We start from the raw sequence: 12,603 nt of genomic DNA on the forward strand, positions 1-12,603 counted from the left end.
AAATGAACACACTCCCAAAATCAGATATTTTTGACATCTTACAACACATGGAAGCACCTCAGACCTGGATCCAAAAATGATTTTACGTATTGAACAACAGGAACGACAATCCTGGCAAAGTGAAACTTTGCTGAGACGGGTCCCTGTGAGTTTAGTCTCACCAAGACGTCAGCCGCACAAGTACTACATCCTTACATTCTGTATATTGGGTCAGTGTCCCCTTTACTTGCCTTATTAAACAGCCTGCAACATCAACAGCTCTCCCCTCTGTGAAGAACAACACCACTAAAGACTAACTGAAGGATAAACAGCAGACTGAAACTCTGCCAATTTAGTCTAGTTCTAAGACATCATAACAGAATTTATCACTAATCCCAAACTACCAACTGCCTGTTTCACCTGTAAATGTACTACCATCTTACACTGCACATTGCTCTTGCCAGTGGAGTACATTAGAAACTGGTGATGGTTGACATGTTTGCAGCATAACTAGGACACCCCTGCATGTAGCGATTGGTCAGACCCCTTTTGCAGAGGTGATGTTATGTGGTGTTGATGTGGGCAGCGTTAGTAGAGAGCAGATAATTCAGCAGCATCAGGGGATTTATGTGCAGAACCATGATTGGGAAAGCGTGTTTGGAAATATTGCCATAAGGTGGTCTTGTGAGGCTTACGCCATGCTTGGGGAGTTGCCATGTATTTAACTGCGTTCATCAGTACAAAGAGGAATTGGGCAGAAATATGTTGAATTGGTTTATGGTAGGAAAGTGTTGAAGTTGAAACCATGTGCACTGAAGGATTTTCTAAGTATTGATGAAAATAAAAGAAGCAGAGGAAGGATGCATGTTGGTGTGGAAGGTGGTAGTGGCAGCAATTTCCACCAGAACAGCAGGTTCGGTAACTTCAAGAGTATGTTTGGTACTGCATGATCTTGCCACACAGTTATATGTATGCATTATATGATTTTGTATGTGGGCATGCTGCCAATAATTTTTCTTGTATATTAGTTAAGTGTGCATAAGCCCACAGTAGGATGTGGAATGTGTTTGGGGAAATGCATGCAATGGTTCAAGAGTTGGTGGATGGCAGTTGCTGGATGGATGCAGTGCTGAATGGATCCAGTGTTTGTTTGAGTTGCTTCATTCTCCCCTAAACTGGCAAAGAGAGAACTGCGACAGAGTCACTAATATTTGATCAGGTAGAGGGGGACAGGGGATACTGAGGGGCTGGGATGAACACCCGCTCTGTGATGTCTAACCAGAGGCTGTACATGCTGGTTTCCCCCAGGGTTTCCTCCCTCTCTTTGAGGCCCCAAAATGTCTGAGATAGTATAGCTGTAGCAGGACAGAAATACTAGAAACATTTGAAATTGTTTGCAACTGCAAGCGATGAGTCGAGTGAGCCTGCAAGCCTTGCTTCACGCAGTAAGGAAACACAGTTCCACATGCAAACACATGCACTGGCGCAGGCCATGGGTCAAACCACATACCATATCAGTGGGAGGTATATGTAGCTGACAGACAAGATGGTAGAACAATTGTGACCAGGGGCAGTGCCAAAGTGCCCAGGGGCAGTGCAGTGACAAATTGGAGGTCCTCAGCAGCACTTTTTTAGAGTGGTGTGGCTGGCAGTTTGAGCATGCCTGACTCCAAGATGCTTGACTGCCATTTCAAAAACTCGGGCCCTGGAGCAATGGTCTGGCTCACAAGTCAAACATGTACATGTGTGGTATTAATTTGATCGGGCCCCAGCCAATTGGGATCTTGGTCCTACTTCCTGCACAGGTGCCCACAGTTTTGTCCCTTACAGCCCCAGTTGCGATCCGGGAGGTATGTAAAGAAGGGAGAGAGCCCAGAGAGTGGGCGAGATGAGCAAAAGAAGCTGGCAAAAGCTCAGAGGGAAGAAAGGCAAACCCAGCCCCATTGACTGCCTCCATCATCCAGACCTAAGAGTGAGAACAGTATTTGGGGGGGCGGCTGGGGTCGCCAAGTGGCCGTTTATTAGAACCAGGCCAGGGGAAAGTTTGGTGGAAAACCTAGTTGACCTGGGTTCAGACGTTGGTGAGGCCAAAGCTCAGGCACACCTGACCCTCAACACGCAAAATCCTAAAGTGAAAAACAATTTCTGCCAGTAGCGACAAAGCCGGCCCTGGTGGCAGTGGGGGTTCAACAAAAGAGTATTAAACAAACTTGCCCAGCAGTTAAGAGTCAAATAGCTTGCCACTGTCTCCCTGGGGTGTGTCAGACTAAAAAAGGCTCCGATACTTATGCTGCGTGCACCCCACGCATTTCTTAGGTCGCGTGCAGTCTCTCTCTACTCGGCTGCATGCACCCCCTCCTACTCTCTGCCGCTGCACTCCCTGCATTCCCTGCATGACTTTCCCTCCCCTCTTCTTAGCTCCCTCCCCTGATCTTTTGTTTACTGTGCTTGACGTTTTGTTCTCCACGCTTGTTGGCTTATATTGCATTGCCTGCATTTCGGCTGTGTTCATCCTTTACTTCTAGGTTCCTTTGGGGATTGTTATGTTCCTTATCGTTTTTGTTTCTCCAGGGTTGATTGCTTACATTGTACTACCTGCATTGCTGCTGTGTTCATCCCTTGCTTCTCGGTTCCTTTGGTGATTCCTCTGTTCCTTGTCTTTTTTTTCTACAGGGCTGTTTGCTTACATTGTTCTGCCTGCATTCCTGATGTGTTCATTCCTTACTTCTAGGTTCCGATTTCCGATGGTGATTGACTTTGTCTATGCATTGCATCTGATTTTCTTTCCGTGTTCTGTCCTCTGTGTGCCCGCCCTCCTTCCGTGTCCCCTCACGGAGGGTTTTCCGTCGCCTGTTTCCCCCGCCTGCTTCCCAGCACTACCCCCCGCTTGTGTTCTTCCTGTTCCCCCATAATCCTCCCTCTTCCACTCTGCACCCTCTATGATGCTCTCTGTCTTACCTATCTTCTCTAACTGCTTTTCTATTGACTATCCTATCCCTCTCACTAAGTCTGGCAGGAAGAAGCTCAAAAGGGACATCCTGTTCTCCAACCCAGGCCTCCCTATCCAGGGACGTCATTTCACCAAAATGCCAGGGGTAGCGGAAGTGACATCACACGACCCTTGACCCCCTGATGACATCACAGGAAGTGATTTCATTTGACCCCGCCCTGAAGTGATAGCGCAGGAAGTGATGGAACACGACCTTTCACCTGTTGACAAAACAGCAAGTGGCATCACATAGCATTGTACACTACGAAAAATATGGTTACTATATCACTATAATGTGATATACATTTCATACAAAAATGGTTCGCCATATGTATCGTTAAGATCAGTGTGTATAGGCCCATATTACCAAATTAGTGTGAATGCAAGCAGACGTCCATGACCAAATGATAATGATGTGTTATTATATAGCACTTACGCTTAAGTGCTTTATGTTGAAAAAATATACACCAAATATCACCCAACCTGTGTTGGTACTCATTTATCGACCTAAGAAGGATGAAAGGCTGAGTTGAGGCGTTTCAGAACAGACTAAATCAGTGACTCACTCCCTGAAGTGTGCCTGAAATAAACCTTTAATGAGTCTAGCAATTATTGTATAGAATTCCAGAAAGACACATTATTTGGTATTCCTATTCTTTCTTATGTAGGGTCAGTGCTGAAAGTGACTTGTTCTTATATTTCTTCTTTTTTAAGGGGCCTGAACAAGAAAGCCAGCCACTCCAGAATTAAAGAGCCACATGGTGCGGCCACAGCCCAAGAGCTTGCATTACAAAAAAAATAATAATAATAATATTATTTTTTGTTTTTTTGTTTAGAGGTTGCAAGGGAGACCTCAGAGGTCGCAGTTGCAACCTCTGGTGATCCCTAAATGACGTCCCTGTCCCTATCGCTGATACCTACACCAGTGTTTCCTCCAGACACACCCTTACCAACATCCTCTTTGTCTTTCCCTCTCCAAGCCTATGGACCCCCCATATGGTCTCTGCTCTCTCTCCTTTTTCTTCTTCACCCATTAATGGTGTCACGCGGCGGGAGGCCGTCCTGGCCCCCTTCCACTCCTCCAGGATCATCATTAATGTTTACCTAAATGGCACCGTCTTGGTCCAGGACCCTCAGGCCAAACTCCTCCTTTTTGATAGATGCTTCCCGCGCCTTATCAACTTCCTTTCTTCTCCTGCTGTTCCTTCTTACCCTCTCTGGCTCCTCTGCTGCCTCCATCCTCTACCACCTCTACGGCTGCCTCTGTTGCTTCTCCAGCCACCCTGTTGCCTTCTTCCTCCACCATCCCTGTGACACCCACCTCCTCATCCCTGGCTACCTTGCCTTTCCTCCTTCCTCCTATGCCCATCCTCCGGACACCTTTTACACTTCCACAGAGCTTACCTCTGACCTGTACCCCTCCATGGAAGTCCTTCAAAGGGGGCAACCTGCCCCACATTGCTACTCTCGGCTCTCGCTCAGCTGTCAAACACTCCTCTGACATCTGCTGTCTCCTGGAAGAACTCGATTTGGATCTACTTGGTCTCACTGAGACTTGGTCCACGGCCAGCTCTGTCACAAGCTTTGACACTCTCCTTCCTGATGGCTACAAGATCCTCTCCAAATCTGCGGTGCGGGTGTAGCCTTGACCTTCCCAAGGTGAATTCCTGCTTCTATCATTCCTAGGCAGGACTACTCCTCTTTTGAATACCTGGTATGCAGGCTCTCTATCTCTCCTGACCTTTCTCTCAATGTGGCCACTATCTCTAGGCCACCTGGCCAGGTCACACTCTTCATCTCTGAATGGGGGGACCTCCCCTCCTCTCTCTTCACCCCTACCGCTCAAATTCTCCTCCTCTTAGACCTTAACATCCACCTGAATGCTACCTGCCCTTCTTCAGGACTCTTTCACAACCTCTGCGACTCTCTCTTTTCATTCTTCGCTCTGGTCCGACTCACTCTGCAGGGCAGACCCTTGATGTTCTGATCTCCTGAGACCTCCCCCTCTCTCACCACTCATCTCTCCTGGAGTGATCACTTTCTCCCTTCCTCCTACCTCTCTCTCTCGCTACCCCTCAGGCCAAGCCGACTCCAGCACTGCCACCTACCTTCTCGGTCATCCGACCCATGAAACATGTGTCACCTGAGGCTTTCCCCCCTACTTTCTCTCCTCCTTCTGCACCTTTGGCCGACTCACACCCTGACAAAGCCCTATCTAACCTTCATCTTTCTATCTCTAACACTCTTGATGTACTTGCCCCTGTCACGAGGATCCGCTTGAAGCCCAAATCCAAGTGCAACTCTTGGTATGACTCTGACCTCGTCACCCTTAAATGCACGTGCAAGATGGCTGAGAGGAAGTGGAGGGCATCATGTGCACCCTCTGACAAATTGGCCTGCCACCTACTCCAAAGGCAAAACAGACTCTCTGTCCTCGCCAAGAAGAGAGCTCACATCCAAGCCCCCGACTCTGCAGCATCTAACAAAATCCAGACTCTTTGAAATCTGAAAGGGGCTGGCCAATCCTGGTGAAGACTCTACCTCTCCTGTTCCCTCCCGACCCTCTGTACCGCCCTGGCTTCTCATTTCATCACTAAAACTCAGGACATCCTGTCCACCCTCTCTTCCTCTTCTTCCTCCTCCTCCTCCTCCTCCACTACTAGTCCACCTGTGGCCGCCTCTCTCGTCTTTTCTTTCTTTCCCTTGTTCACCCCTGACAATGTGTCTAGACAAGTCCAATCTATGAAAGTTTCATCAAAACAGATTGTCCTCTGTTCATCCAGAACCATCAAGGACTGCATCAACACCCTTGCTCCATCCTTGGCTGATTCCTGCAATCACTCCTTTGCCACTGGAACCTTCCCTTCCTCCCATAAGCAGTCCCTTGTGCACCCCCTGCTAAAGAAGCCCTCTGCCGATCCTTCCAGCTCCGGCTAAGTATCGCCCAATCTCCATCACCCCTTTCCTGGGCAAACCCTTGGAAAAGCTGGGCATCTCCCAACTTAATCTGCACACTGAATCTGTTGGTTGTCTCCACGACCACCAGTCTGGCTTCAGAGCTCCCAGAAGCATGGAATCTGCTCTCCTGAACACCTGTGAAGATCTACTATCTAACCTTGATTCCAATCTTCCTTCTGTCCTGATTCTCCTCGATCTTTCTTCTTCCTTTGATCCGGTCAACCATACGATAACCTGGGTATCACTGATCAGGCCCTGGGCTGGCTGACCTCCTTTCTCACTGACTGACCCTCCCAGGTCCAACATCTCTAAGAAGTCGAGCTATCAGCTGCACCTCCTCAGAGGTATTCTTCCTTTCCTTACTTTCCCCTAGAAACTCAATGTCTCCAGAGCTCTGGTCCTCTCTAGGCTGGACTACTGCAACAACCTCTTTCTAAATATTCCTGCCTCTACTCTCTGACCTCTACAACCTATCCAGAACAGGACTGCAAGACTTGTTCTTGGCCCAAGAAGAGAGTTGGGGGCAGATCTCTATCTTCGGCTGGGTTCTCTCTCTGGAGCAGCCTCTCTCAAACTTGTGTAGAACCACCTCTGGTTCCGGAAGCAACTCAAGACCTTCCTCTTTGCTTCTGCTTTCTCTCTTCCTCTCCCTTTCTGATGTCCTGCCTGCTCCTCACACTGGTCACCTGGCTACCCTCTGAACTTGGGCCCAGGCTCCTGCATGTCCACTTGCACTTCACTCTGCCTCTCGGCTCCCCTAGCACCTGTGGTCTGTATCTGCAACCCTATAGTCCCTTCTCTCTGCACTTATGAGCCACCCGTTGGCTGTACTTTTTTGAGTTACCTGCACTGAGCCACATGCTGGCTGCACTTATGAATTACCTGCACATCTCCCATTCCCCCTCAGCACTTCTCTTCTTCCACTTCCCAAATCACACAGGGCCTAATAAGATTGTTGTTTTGTCCTCCCTATGTTTCCCCCTCCTTGTCTTGTCGCGCCTAGAACCACTTGTGTACAGGCGCATTATAAATGCCATATCACATATCATATCATATCATATCATATATAGTTGAGCCTGGTTGTGGATCACAAGAAACCAAGATTGTGCCTTTAGTGGAGGGCTACATTTACCACAACCTGACAATCAAACCATGACTGACAGGGAAGAAATTGCCAGTCGTCTGACATTGCTTCACAGACCCTTAGTCTCTTGGGTGAAGAGCAAATCCATAACCGCCAATGGCTTTTGTGCATGGAACATTGCCAGAGAACCTTTTGTTGATCTTTGCTAATTTTGCTATGTACATTGTTTTATCTTGAGAAGACTCACATAGACACCTTGGAAACTGTTCCTCCACTGATTGTTTTTGTTGGCAACAGCACTTTTATGGAGACACATCCTACTGAAGTAAGACACAGACTCTTTTGTGACTTAATCCTTTACGACACCAGTGGCAGTCACATACAGCTCTTTCCTCCAACTCCCCAGCGCTCCTACTAACTGTCCCTCCTAGAACCTCCTTCATAGAACCCTCCCCACGTTCTAGGTTCCAAGGCAATATCTAAGCTACCACAACACATCCCCCTCCCCACAAGCAACATTAAAAAACCAAAATACCAACAAAAAACCTATGAAAACCTAAAACACAGAAAATGTGTTTTGTAACAAAGTAAAACAGAACATGGCTAACATCAATGTGAAACACTGTGATATCTAAAATAATCATGAACACATTTCCATGAAACGTATTACTATTGATAAACTATAAGTCGACGCAGGAGGTCTGCAAAAAAATCACCACAATGAACATTGTAAGCAAACCAATATAACAACACATATGATTTTCATAACATAGTCTATGGTCAAACCAGGTGGTCAATTTTTGATAGATTACTTCATAACATAGCCTCTGGTCCACGTAGGTGCTCTGCGTAATCTACGATCCATGTCACTCACACCAACATTTTCTTCCCTCTCTCTCATGCTACCATAATCGGTCACACTCTCAAACCTTCTATCACTACCCACATTTCTCACCACTTCGTCCAAACCTTCCTACATCCATACATCTATCTTCTTCCTTTTTAAACCCTCCAACTTCATCTGTTTCTCATTCCATTTCCATTTACTTAATCTGTCCATATTCCAAACTGTAGCGTCTTCGATTCTAACAGACCTGCCAAATACCTCTCTTATCCTTATTGGATCAGAAAATGTAGAACCTCCTTTCCTGGGAGACACAGCCTTTTTACTCTCACGGTCTCCTGGTTTAAACCTGCAACCATTATAAGTCCTTTTATTGTAATCCTGAAATTCCTTCAAATCTTCTGCAAATCTTCTCATATTGACCCATTCAGGATTTAAACTATTGTTCCCCTCATAATGGACAACAGTGATTTTACCAAATCCTTACATATTGATTGTCATGAATTACCGGTATCACCCTCTCTGGACGACCTGGTCGCTCCGGTGCCGTATTGCGGTGTCCATTTTCACTTGCAACATGGCTGATACTGTGGGTAAACCTGCAGTCTAGCATTCAGGTACTACTTGCAACTTCCTTGAAAAGAGCCACGCCCCCGCGCCCAACTTGTCCATGTTCAGCGCTTCGGTAAAGTTGTTTCCTGGATGTTTTCCTTCCTCGTTTTGACTTTCTGATACCTCCAACTCTGCATGCTTGCTAGGACCCTACCTGACCTTTGTACTCTTTTGTACTCTTTTCCTGGACCGTTCGGCCTTGCCCCGCTCCTTGCTTCTTCTGACTTACTCGCGGTTAGCTGCACTAGCCGCTTCTGCACTTTCCCGGGCCTCTAATTACCCTTCCTGGTGTACGTATCCATTAGTACTTCCTGGAATCCTCTGTGGAATCCTGATCACTCCCTGGACTGAACGTCTCGACCCTGGGCAGGAGCCCCGGGTACTGCCTGCCTGGTACCTACCTGCAGGGTGGCGTCGGAAGAAACTCACCCATTTCTGTATGAGACCCGAACCTCCAAGAAAAAGGAGAAACCTGTGACCACAAAGAAAAGAATATCCAAGAACAAACAGGTGAGCCAAGAGTCCGAGGAATCAGAATCTGACATTGATGTTCTCACACACCATAGTATCTCCTCAATTGCTTTCACATCCTTATTGTTTCTCACTGCTTTCTCCACTGCTTCTACCATCACCCTATTACATCTTTCCACTCTTCCATTAGTTTGGGATGATAAAGTGATGAAAATGTCCACTCAATACCAACCTTATGTGCACATCTTTGCATTTCAATGCTCTTGAACTGTACACCATTGTCACTCACTATTTTCCTCGGATAGCCTTCACTTTTGAAAACTTGTGCTAAAAATGTCATTATTTCTATTGTGTCAACTTTCTTGACCCATTTGGCCTCAATCCACCCTGAACAATGATGTATCATCACTACTAGAAATCTAATTTCTCTCCCAAGTTTGTGCTATGGTTTTACAATATCTATCCCCAACTGTTCCCAAACTACATCCGGTTTGGGCACCTCCAAACTTTCTACTTTTCTGAATTGTACAGCTCTTATCGGAATTCTGGCACATCCAACAATTGTTTACAAATCTCTCCACCATTAAATCCATGCCTGGCCACCAGTACTTTGCTCTTCCATTAAGTTTATTTATACTAGATCATGGATGCCCCTCATGAGCCTTTTCTATCAAACCTTTACTTAATTCTCCTAGTGGCACCAATTTGTCACCTCCTATTATAACTCCACCTTCTAAAGAACATTCCTCCCTGACTTCCCGACATGGTCTACACCCTTCATCCAGATCACCCTTAGCCGGCCAACCTCTAACCGTGAACGCCTTTACTTTGTTGAGTACTTCATTTTACTGTAAACTACTCAACCACTCACTCCTAGATAAAAACATCCTGAACAGCTGCTACCACTTCTTCCTCTTGGTCTACTTCTTTGATTTCTTAATTCTCAACTGGCAAACGTGAAAGAAAATCTGCTACTCTATTTCTTACACCTGGGTCATACCTCAATGTGAAATCTCACACTAAGTCTTGCTAACCTTGGTGTGCCCTTACACAAACCCTTCACCGTCAACAATTCTACCAAAGGCTTCTGTTCTGTACACAAAATAAATGTACTTCCTCACACGTATTTGCGAAAGTAATTCATGCCCCATTCACATGCCAAAAGCTCTCTTTCGATTACTGAATATCTTCCTTCTACTTCCATCACTGCCCTTGAAGCATAACAAATTACCTTCTCTTGTTTATCTTCCACCTGAGTCAACACTGCACCCAATCCTACACTACTTGTGTCTTCGGTGAGTCCTTCCAACAACAAACCTACCGAGATTAATAGCGTTACAAATACAATCCTTAATGTCTCTGAAAGCTTCATTCCAATCAAAACTTTGGTCCTTTTTCAACAGCTTCCATATAGGTTCCGTGATGCATACAAAGTCACGTACACACTTGCTATAATACTCACAGCCTAAAAATGACCTCACAGCATCCTTGTCTACTGGGCTAGGAGCATTTGTTATGGCATTTACAGCATCTACTTTTGGTCGATACTCTTTTCCACTTACTATATGACCTAAATACTCCACTTCACTTTCTCTGAATTTACATTAGCTTTTTTCTACTTTAGGACCCTTCCTGGCTAACGTTTCTAGCACCAAATTCAATCTTTCATCATGCTCTTTAGATCCCTTTTTGAATACAATTATATCATCCTTATATATTAATATTCCTTTGAGATCTTTTAACACCTAAGTCCTCACTCTTTGAGACACAGCTGCTGTTGAATTGAGCCACAACAGCATCCTTTTATATCTAAACATTCCAAAAGGAGTAATGAAAGCTGTCAAATCTCTAGAATCTTCTGTCAAATTGATTTAATGGTACGCTTTCGATAGATCCAATGTGGTAAATACATCTGCTCCCTCTATACAGTTCAACATCTTAGCTATAACAGGCATTGGGTAATTAGCCACCTGGATATTTTTGTTTAGATCTCTTAAGTCTACACAAACTCAAAATGTTCCATTCTTCTTCGCTGCTACCACAATTGGGCTCATCCATAATGATGGTTCTACCTTCTTAATCACATCTTCATTTTCTTATCTCTCCAACTCTGCTCCCAATTTGTCCATCAACGCAAATGGAACAGGTCTCGCTTTCTTGTGTACTACTAGTATCACATTAGGCTTTAAAATGATTGTATGGGCATATCCTCTGAGTAACCCCAGCTTTGTCTTGACAACCTCTCCACCCTGTGTCTTGGTTAAACTATCTCCTTCTTCTCCTTCTGCATAAAGCATTGACTCCCTTTCGCAGGGGTTCAAATTAATGTTATGCTTAGCATGGTCTTTCCATCCTAAAGCATTCACTCCTTTCTTGGCCACATATATTTTGATCTCGGCTGATCGTCCTTTGAACTGCACGTTGTTCGTAAAATATCCAATCAAATTTATCATTGATCCTTCAAACCCTCCTTGGTTTCGAATATCTGACCGGTGAAGTCTTTTTTTTTTTTTTTGAAACCTTCAGAGCTTAACATTCGCTACTTGCTTTCTATGATAATAGTATATGGCGAACACCTATCAACCATCAACTCCAAAGCCCAATTTTCTATTATTATCTCACAAATAGGACACTTTAAATCATTGTTGTCATTACATCTTCTCGAGGCACGCCCATCTATTACCCTCTCTTCTTCGGAGTCTGAATCTTCTTGAATTACTGATATTCTTTTCTTGCTTCTACATGCTATTACAAAATGACCCCTGCCTTTACATGCTGTGTATATCTTGTCAATTGCAGGACAATTTCTAGATGATGCATAGTGTCCTATCCTTCCACATCTGAAACATCTATCTCCATCACTGCCATCTTGTCTCCTGCATGTGTATCTCATGGCGAACCTTTGTTTGGCTCCAAAACTGTTGCTTTCTCGGTTCCGGTTTTGGGAATTAAACTCGCTGTTTTTGCGATCTTCCTTTTTATTTTTAACTACTGCTACCCGTGGCTGGTCACTCACACCTGGCACTTCTTCTTCCTTGTTTCCATCTGCCTGTTTTGCCTCTTTCTTTTTGTCTTTTATTTCTTTTGAACATCTCTGACTGTGTTAAATTCTCTTCGCGATTGCCAGTGCGTGTTGCAAAGATGGGTGTCCTACCATCCAAAGTCAGTTTGTCCTGAATTGATGAATCCTTGGTATGTATTATTATTTGATCCCGTCTCAATTCTTCTGTTGTTATACCAGCGCCAAACATACAGATCAATGCCAATTTCTTCAACGCTGAAACATATTCTTCTACTGTTTCTTCTTCTCTCTTTACCCTGGTATAAAAATTAAATCTATTTATGGCCACATTAGTTTCCGGTGCAAAATAGTTATCAAGTTTTCTTATAACTTGTTCATGTTCATCTATGTCCCTGGCGTCTAAATCTGTCAGTACTAGCAATTCTCTATGTTTCCGCTATCCCTCACGACCTAATGCATGTAGCAGTAGTAGTTTCTTTTTTTCTGCAGAAAGATCATCATATTTCACAGTCTTTAGGTAAATTTGCCAATATTAGTAATCCCTTGAGTTCTCTGGAACTTCTATGTGTGCAATCCTTGTGTATATATATATATATATATATATAAAGATTTTTTCCCCCACTGGGACGAGTAAGAGCAATGTG

General features: G+C 44.9%; 1 protein-coding gene across 3 annotated transcripts in view; it reads left to right on the top strand.

Annotated features, from left to right (window-relative positions):
- Positions 1–12,603, top strand: part of LOC138566633 (acylamino-acid-releasing enzyme-like) — a 1,029,593-nt gene that overhangs the window by 420,817 nt on the left and 596,173 nt on the right. The window lies entirely within an intron of this gene.

The sequence above is a fragment of the Ambystoma mexicanum genome, chromosome 2p, assembly GCF_040938575.1.
Source record: "Ambystoma mexicanum isolate Mex_15411 chromosome 2p, UKY_AmexF1_1, whole genome shotgun sequence".
NCBI lineage: Eukaryota > Metazoa > Chordata > Amphibia > Caudata > Ambystomatidae > Ambystoma > Ambystoma mexicanum.